At 41.2% G+C, this 9,119-nt stretch overlaps 1 long non-coding RNA gene across 1 annotated transcript in view; it reads right to left on the reverse strand.

Annotated features, from left to right (window-relative positions):
- Positions 1–3,121, reverse strand: part of LOC107730020 (uncharacterized) — a 22,017-nt gene extending 18,896 nt beyond the window's left edge. The window contains exons 1-2 of the long non-coding RNA XR_001638642.1: positions 3,111–3,121; positions 2,769–2,771 (exon numbers count right to left, since the gene is read on the reverse strand). This is a non-coding gene — a long non-coding RNA (uncharacterized LOC107730020). The remainder of the gene's footprint in view (positions 1–2,768; positions 2,772–3,110) is intronic.
- Between the last annotated feature and the right edge of the window lie 5,998 nt (positions 3,122–9,119).

The following is a 9,119-nucleotide window of genomic DNA, read 5'->3' on the forward strand; positions in this document are numbered from 1 at the left end:
GATCAGAATTAGATGGGCTTTCTTTGTGTGAAAATTATTGGTCCTGATATAGCTCTTGAAGGCGTCCGATGACCATCGACCGAGAGCTTGGATCTGCTGCTATGAGAGACCTTTTTGAGCTGCTGTAGTTACTGCCCCGATTCGGCTAGAAAATCTTTCTACGGGTATGACTGGTTGGATGATGTTTATTGAAGGTCGTTTGGATAGATGTTTTTGAAACCAAAAACGTGTGACGGGGTGGTTACAGTCATCGACAAAAAGAGGGTCAAGAGGGGATGTAGACTGAGAGCTTCTGAATTGTAGGCAAGAAAAAGGGCCTGAAACGATGGGTTTAAAAATTTCCGACGTGGTGACCTCTTTTTCCTGATCTGATTTACTTTGTTTGATGAAATAGGAGATAGTTTCACTGTCAAGCACGGAAAGGTCGGAGACAGTTGGATGGAGTTTGAGGTTGAATAGAATTTATTGTGAATTCCAAGCATCTCAGGAAACCACAAAAAGCCAGTATGAACATAGCGTCGAGTCTGAGGGAGAAATTGGGAAATGGCAGGTTGAACGAGAGGTGGAAAGCTTTAAATGATCTCCAAGCAGTTAGATGGTTCTGGGTGAAACTGCTTGGATGATCGAACCGAGTGACTCGTTGAGGAGGTTTTAAGGGATGCGTTATGGGAATACGAGTTGTGAACAGTGAGGTACTGGGGTTGGCGATGGGTCCGCCTCCGGAGCCAGCGCTCTGAATTTCTGCGAGAATCTGAGACTTGATGGTATTAGGCACAGGGGGTGGTTCCTGAGCTGCAGCATTCGGGGGGTAAGTGGTGGGACTGCTGTGAATGAAGTGTACTGAGGTTTAGATTGGAGAGAAGGGTTAGAAGGAAAATAAGGAGGGGCCGTAACCTTTTGCGGAGGCAGCCTCACGCATGGATTAGCCTCTGGTGCTTAGGGAAGCACGTAGGAAGAGGAAGAAGAAAATGAGGGAGGAGGTCAGTAAGCTTGCGTTGCTGGATGATGCTGCCCTGCTTGGACGTCTACAGCAGGAGCTGCTGGCCATTGATAGGAAAAAAGAGTAGCGGAAGGGTAAGAGTAAGGTGGCTGAGCTTGAATGGCTAGCGGAGGCAGCCTCACGCTAACGTCTGCCGCCGGAGGCAATGGTAGTGTCGAGTGGGCGAGTTCGAGGCTTTGCGCGATCTATTGGCCGCTTTGGCTGAATTGCAGGGTGAAGAATAGATCGTACAGATCAGCTTTGTTTACCCTCCGTGAGAATGGTTCGTCGGAAATAAATCAGCATTTGCTTCAGACTTAAATACTATCCACTTTCCGATCGGAGGATATATTGGCATGGCCGAATGATACGAGGAGCAAAACCGAATGCTGGAAAATGTTCGTGGAACTGAGGTAAGTTGGCTGTATATATATACACACGCATGTGCTTGTTAAGGTGATTAGCTGACGAGCTCCACCTGGGCCAGACTGATTGATTATGTGATGTGCTCCTCCCGAACCTTGTTAATAAAACATCATATAAATAAATAAATAAAATAAAATAAAAAATCATTCAGTCAATGCAGAGACATATAGGGTGAATTCCAAACGGAAGTTAGCATCCCTATGCCCTAGTCCCTTCGACGGACAAAGCCCTTGAAGTGTGTTCTTTGAAGGGTGTAGGACATTACTGTCTCATATTAGCATTTGGAACTCCCTTGGCGAATGAGGAGAGGAGAGGAGAGTTTTGCACTAAGCATATCCGGTTAAAAAAGACACTCTAAAATTATGAAACTATGGTGCCATGTGCTTTTTTAAACCATTTTCATAGGTTTCACGTAATATTGTTGACTTCGAAAATATGTAAATGCGCATGCCCAGTAGCTGCAGTTGTATCCCTTCTAGCCTTAACCACAAATCAGAGAGGAGAGTAGATTAACTTCGGTGGACTTAAACTTAAAATAGTGTGTTCCGCGGTTGAAATAAAATACTTTCTGATGTTTATTCATGTTCATTTCGTGCTTTAAGTAAATATGAAAAGACGATCGGTTCACATGTTTGAACTGAGGCAATACAGTGATCTGTCACGACACATTAAGGAGCCACAAAACTATATTTATTGTTTGAATTTCTTTTAAAATTACACAATTTAAAAGCTGAGAGTCCTGAGACCTTGTTTCATACCAGAAGTAACCTGCTCTGTCTTGTCTGTCGGTGCGTTGTCAGTTTTCTCTTTGCTCTGCGATGTATTTTTCACTGCATGAGAACATGTGTGTAGTGTGAGAGCGGCATTGTTTGTCGGTCATGGCACCAGTACTATAAGGAAGGCGGATCTTTGCGAAGGGTCAGTTGTGTAAAATGTGCGTTTACATTCCATTTCCGTTATCACGAATCCCATGACACAACAAAAACCGCTCCAATCATGACGTCCTCAATTGATGTTTGTAAATGCCGCGCATAAAGACATCACTGTCGGCCGCTTCAGAGTTCCTGCTGCCAGTGCGAATGCAACCAGGAAAATGGCCTGAGGGAGAAATTGGTTCTCTAGCATCCACCATGCGAAACTATGCGGTGCGAAAGCCCCTTATATGCTGTCACATGTTGGCTACATGTGTGAATATTGACTGCTACAAGTTTGCTAAATGCCTGTAATATTACTAGTCCGTAAACATTAAGATTTTTGGGACCAGTTAATTTTGACAGAGTATACATTTGTTCCAGATCTGTCAGAACAGTTCACATATCCTCATTTGCCTGATTAGCCAAAAAGGTGATTAGTGTCTTCAAACCTTCTGCAAACCAGTCCAGAGCCAAGTGAGTATTATAAATATTAACCTCTTCATATACTTTTTCTTGTATAAAGTATATCTAAATTATATCTAAATGTTACAACAATCAACATAAAGGAAGACGTCATGTCACCATGTCATCCATCTTCTGGCTGGAAGTTAGCCTTAAAGTACTGCAAGGAGAAATTCCCCTTACACTTTTTTTTTCTTTGTCTCCTCACTCTGAGAGCTTGTGAACAAATTAAGCTGAAATTTTCATAAATATGCCTGTCATTTGCCAAGAAGAGGCCCTTGTGTGCTCACAGTGTGCATCATGAGAGACAGAGTGCCCATCTGAATCACGTCACACCCTTCCTGTGGTAGCTGATTATTTGTCAAGTGCAGTGACAGAGCATAGAACCACTCATAAGTCTTTCCCCCCCTTTTTTTCTTTTGTTTTTCTCTATTGTGTTTCAAAAGACCCGCAGTGTCCTTTAATGGCTCCCTTTGGAGTTGTAGTATTTGTTTTAAAATAATCTGGTCTCTTGGATTATTATCTTGGGCTGCTGGATTCTCTTGGTGAGCCAGGGCAGGCCAGCACAGCATTTCTTCATTAGACTGTGTGCTAACCTTGCAACAATACAGTGACATCCTCATTTTTCATTAGGCCACATCTCTGCACATTGCCGCCAGAGGTGGACAGAGGGCATACAACAAAAAAGAGACAGAGAGAACAGAGAGAAATAGAAACCTGTGTCTATGAATCTGAGACAGAAATTTGTTTCTATGTGCTCAGAACACACTTGACTATCAGGGAAATAAATTGGAAGAAATACTAAACACACCAAAAAACAAATGAAAAATAAAAACAATGTGTGGAAACTCAGAGATCTGAAGGAAGGTTGATGTCATCAGTGAACAGTTCCTCTGTCAGAACAAGCAATCGTGTCTATGTTTGGAGCGTCTGATGCCCATGTACATAATCACCAATAATTCTCACCAAATTTTCCAAAGCTCACTTCTTTGATGAGAAACCATTATAAAATACTCACATGACATTAATTTTGACAACAGAAGCATGACGTCATAGTGATTGTTTGCGCATATAGGCTACAGGTGCATCTCAATAAATTAGAATGTCGTGGAAAAGTTCATTTATTTCAGTAATTCAACTCAAATTGTGAAACTCATGTATTAAATAAATTCAGTGCACACAGACTGAAGTAGTTTAAGTCTTTGGTTCTTTTAATTGTGATGATTTTGGCTCACATTTAACAAAAACCCACCAACTCACTATCTCAACAAATTAGAATACTCCATAAGACCAATAAAAAAAACAAAATCATCACAATTAAAGAACCCAAAGACTTAAACTACTTCAGTCTGTGTGCATTGAATTTATTAATACACGAGTTTCACAATTTGAGTTGAATTACTGAAATTAACATTTCCACGACATTCTAATTTATTGAGATGCACCTGTATGACTCGCGTACCTATTGTATGACTACATCACTGTAATTGCTTACCTTGATTACAGTCTTCATCAATCAAAACTTTACTAGTGCGACACTGGTTTGCTTTATCCCACTGAAAGCTGTAATCATATACTCCTGCAGCAGTTGGGTGTTTTGAGCCACCGTTCAGTATGTATTAAAGAGAAATTGCACTCTGGTCCGAAACAATCACAAAATACATATAAGAGAGGTCATGCTTTGTTCATTTTATTTTATTATTATTATTTAACATATTAATCATAAAATTATGAATTATATCAATATATTTAAATTAATTTTAAGTTATGTCACAACTCGTGGCAACTCATGGGAACATGATATGTTGTGGCCATGAGAAATTAAAGCTGCAATACTTAACTCTTTTTGGTTAAAAATGTTCCAGAATCAATATTTGAGTAAGTACCCGATTAGACTGATTCACATCGCAAGAAATTCGAGCATGCCGCCGCCTCATTGCGTCACGTCTATAAACAAAGAAGGAGTCCCGGCTAGTAGGCTATATTGCATGTGAGGATGCTTCAGGTGGCGGATCGTTTATAGCCTTTTCTCACAGTAGCTGGAATAATTACATTTATAATTTTGATGGCGGATTATAATCCATAAAGTATTATGTGTTTATGAAACACGCTAGTGACTGAAACTAGATTATATTCCATTTTTTTTTGTTTTTGTTTTAATTTAGGCTTTTATTTACATATAAACACGCATGCATAAAGCACATTGCATATGGTAAACAAAAGCTCATTAGAACAAACCTCATTGGTTATTGTGCATCAGAAAATAAATAAGGGTGAATAAATAACAGAATTTTCATTTTTGAGTGAACTATCTCTTTAATTCATTGTTTTATTATTATGCAAGTAAAGAATGTGACAATGTTTACATGTGCGAAATACAGAATCCCATGGACCAAACATATAACATATATACTGATAGACAATATTACAAGTCCATTCTGATTAGTTCCTGTATTTGCATTCATGTGTCTGTGAGCATGCATGTGTGTGTGTGTGTGTGTGTGTGTGTGCGCTTGTGTGTGCATTTGTCATTGTGTCTAGGGGTGGGGGAGGAAGCATACAAATGAAATAGTATCTTAACAGATTAGTAACAGATATAAGTAGTATAACTTTAAAAAAGAAAAAAAAGACAACAAATGTTATTAGCAACAATATTTGTAGGATGGCTGGAGAGGAGAAGTTTTGATACTTCTGCCTCAGTGAGGGGCACTAATTATTGTTAATAATATTAATATTAACAATAATATTAATATTATTATTAATAATAATATTAATAATAATAGTATTAAATTATAAATTAATAAATATTTAATAATTATTGGGGTTGCCTCTGATCCCGCCGTGGCTACAACATACCGTAACTTAATCCCCAGCCCATGTCATGCCACAATGAGAGTGGCAGGGAAAGATGCTGCAAGGCAACAGGGCCCAAAGCAATAAAAAAATAAATTAAAATTTTGTAACAAAAAAGAAATAAAACTATTTTTATTAATTTGAATATTCATTCAAATTCATTGGGGAAAAAAAGCTTAGGCCTACAATGATAATAAGCAACAATTGTCAATCCATCATTGAAGATTAAATATATACCAGTCAACATGGCGCAAAAACGTATTTCTGATGTTTTCACGAAGCCCAAACTAAATAAAGAGACCGAGCCTTGAGCTGGCGGATCAGTCGGATAAGGAAGTAGACCTGGAGCCTATGCCTAGTTGGCAGTCAACCAGCAGCAGCTGCAACAGCTCCTCCAAAGCGACCACCACATCAGCCCCGGATCTGGGCCCATGAGCCGCGCTAATTCAAGGTAACATGAACGTTGCCGCCGCGGCAGTACCAGCACAAAATACTAGCGTTATCGATTTGGTCGAGGCAATCACTCCACACCAACCAGCTAACTTCAGTTTTCCTGGAAGACAGTTCGGAAAAGAGACATTTTCTCATTCATTCAATACAAACTGGTTCGACAAATGGAGGTGGCTGCATTACATTGAGGAAGGTGATCGTGTTGTCTGTTTTAGCTGTGTGAAAGCAGTGGGAAAAAAAGTCTCATTAATGAAGATAGTGTGAGATTTGACAGCAGTTTTGTAAAGGGAAGCTTCACAAACTGGCGGAAAGCCACAGAAAAATGCAATGAGCATGAGAAGTCTAAACTTCATTGCGATGCCATTCAAAAAATCGCTGCCGCTGTACAAAGCACCCCAATTACTGCCATTTTATCTGATGCTGCCCGCCAAGCTCAAGACACAGCAAGGCATGTTTTGGAGCTAATGTTCAGGTCAGTAAGGGTTATAAGCTAAGGAATTCCTTTAAAGTACTTGTTTTGTGTACCAGAAAATCTGTCATGAACTTTGTCCTGATCGGGAGCTGTTTATTCACATATGCGCTCATCTGTTTTCAATTCATCTAACCTCGCGTCGCTTCATGTCATCTTCCCTCTCATTAAACTATGACAGGTCCTTTACTGCAAAAAGACAGTCACTGCGACACTCTAAAGTGATGAATCTATGGCGCCAGGACTGGAATTGGGAACCGCTGGGCTACATCATGTGTCATTCACCGGTGAGAAAACTTTAAAAGCACTACAATACCAGAAAGGAAGATCGGGTTGTTGATGTTTGTCTGCCATTCTCGCTCTGCCTGCACAGCGTGCGTGAATGCACTGATGACGTATCGAACCGGGTGCGCAGCGGTATGCTAATACATATGTTGACAGGCAAGTAGGAAAGCCAATTAAAACGCTCGGACCAAGCGTTTTGATTGGACGAACATTTCTTGGTCCTACACACAAATTTAGTGAATTATTTATTAAACCAGCACCAGTGCAAAATGTGTTAATAAAAGTTCACTAGCTTTCACTTAACATTCGAAATTAAAGTGCAAATAGGAATATAACATCCAATACAAAAATAGCTGTATAAAACAACAGCTTCAATAGCTTTCACTTAACATTCAAAATTAAAGTGCAAATAGGAATGCAACATCCAATACAAAAATTGCGCAGAGGTATGCTAATACATACGTTGACAGGCAGTTAGGAAAGCCAATTAAAACGCTCGGACCAAGCGTTTTGATTGGATGAACATTTTTTGCAGTGTTTTCCAGGACCTGTGTGTTTCTGTCCTTTTCTAGGGTAGGTCCTCTGTTGGATTCAGAAACCGGGTGCTTGACTTGCAGCATTTACTTCACTCGTCGATATGATGTCCAGCCGGTATGATAGCCTATCGGCTTCATGCTTCCTGGATCATGCAGCCAGGTCACAGGCTTCTGCGGGAGCCTTCCTGGTCATCAGGCCCCTGGCACGGCACTGCAGAATTTCCTGGATGTCCGGGCTGGGCTTATGCTTTCAGGCTGCCCTGTCTGGTATACTGTAGCTAGGTCGCCCTGAGGGGCCTCTTAGTCACCAGGATATCCCCTCTTGCTGAGGCATTGAGCGGGAAGTATAGGTGGCATTTGTGAGAACCTTCTTGTGTAATGCTGTCTCAGGCAGTGCTCCCCTCACCTTAGAGGGTTGTATTTGAGCTTGCCTCTCCCGTTTGGCTCGGAATAATGTCACTGACAGCCGTCTTAACGTCCCTGGGACAACTCCCATGGCTATGGTAGAGTTGGTACTTAGTGCTTGCCATGGCTCTGGCATGCACTCCCCTCAGCATCGTGGCATGGGTATACCGTTCCCCATAGCGACCCCTAGAGGACACAGTTCAAAGTTCCCTTGAAAGGGAACGTCTCAGGTTACGTATGAAACCATGGTTCCCTGAGTAGGGAACGAGACACTGCGTCGTCTAGGTTTCTTGCCATGCTTCGGACGCAAGCTTCAGACGATGAAGTGGATGATGTATTCTCCCGGCGCCTATTTATACTATGGTCGCACCGGTAGTGACGTCATGGCTGTTGCCGGCCAACGTGTTGTTGGTGTTTTTTCAATGTATGCTTCAGACACGGGTCACGACGAGGCGTTCCCCATAGCGACCCCTAGAGGATGCAGTGTCTCGTTCCCTACTCAGGTAACCATGGTTACATACGTAACCTGAGACGTTTTACCGGGTTGGATCTTGGTAGATATTCAAAATAAACAGGAGTCATCTCTTTGTAATGCTTTAGTGCAAATAAAACTTAACATCCAACACAGAAGCAGATGAGTAAAACACTAGCTTCCCTAGCTTGGTAAAACTGCACAAGTAAAAATAAACAAAAATCAATTTTTAATAGTTTGGTCAGTGCAAATAGAAATCAAAATCAAGTGTAAATTAAACAAAGGAAAAAGTAATAGCTTTACTGACTTGGTAGACATTCATTAACAGGAGTCAGCTCTTTGTAATGCTTTAGTAAAAACAGAATTTAACATCCTTTTTAACAATTTAGCATTTCAAGCTCAGTCTTAAGCATCAGTGGCAGGTTCTTGCTTAGGAAAGCAAGCATTTCTACTCTTTCAGCTGTTTCGCTTCTCTTCCAGGATAGAGGAAACTGTGCTGAAGAGCCTTTCGCTTTCTACGCTAGTGCAGGGTGCACAGAGGTATTTCAAGGCAGCAACAGCAAGGCCAGGAAATCGCTGTTGGTTGACTCCCCAGTATTTGTATGGGTCGTGTGAGACAGGGATTGTTTCCTTTGTAAAAAAAAAACATGCATTTGGACAGCAGTGCTGGAGCAGCTTGCTGCACCACCAGGTTCCTCACGCTCCTCCCAAATTTTTTCAAATTCTTTCATAAAGCTACTGCTGCTCTTACTTCTGCATGGAGCTGCTGCTGCTTCTGCCCGGGAGGCTTTTTCTGGTGGCTCCAAAATCTCTGATGCCTCATCATCTGTGGTAGTCCTCAAGTCTTCCTCCTTCCTTTCCATGCTTT

Source organism: Sinocyclocheilus rhinocerous, unplaced genomic scaffold (genome assembly GCF_001515625.1).
Source record: "Sinocyclocheilus rhinocerous isolate Xijiao unplaced genomic scaffold, SAMN03320098_v1.1 scaffold2353, whole genome shotgun sequence".
NCBI classification, from domain to species: domain Eukaryota; kingdom Metazoa; phylum Chordata; class Actinopteri; order Cypriniformes; family Cyprinidae; genus Sinocyclocheilus; species Sinocyclocheilus rhinocerous.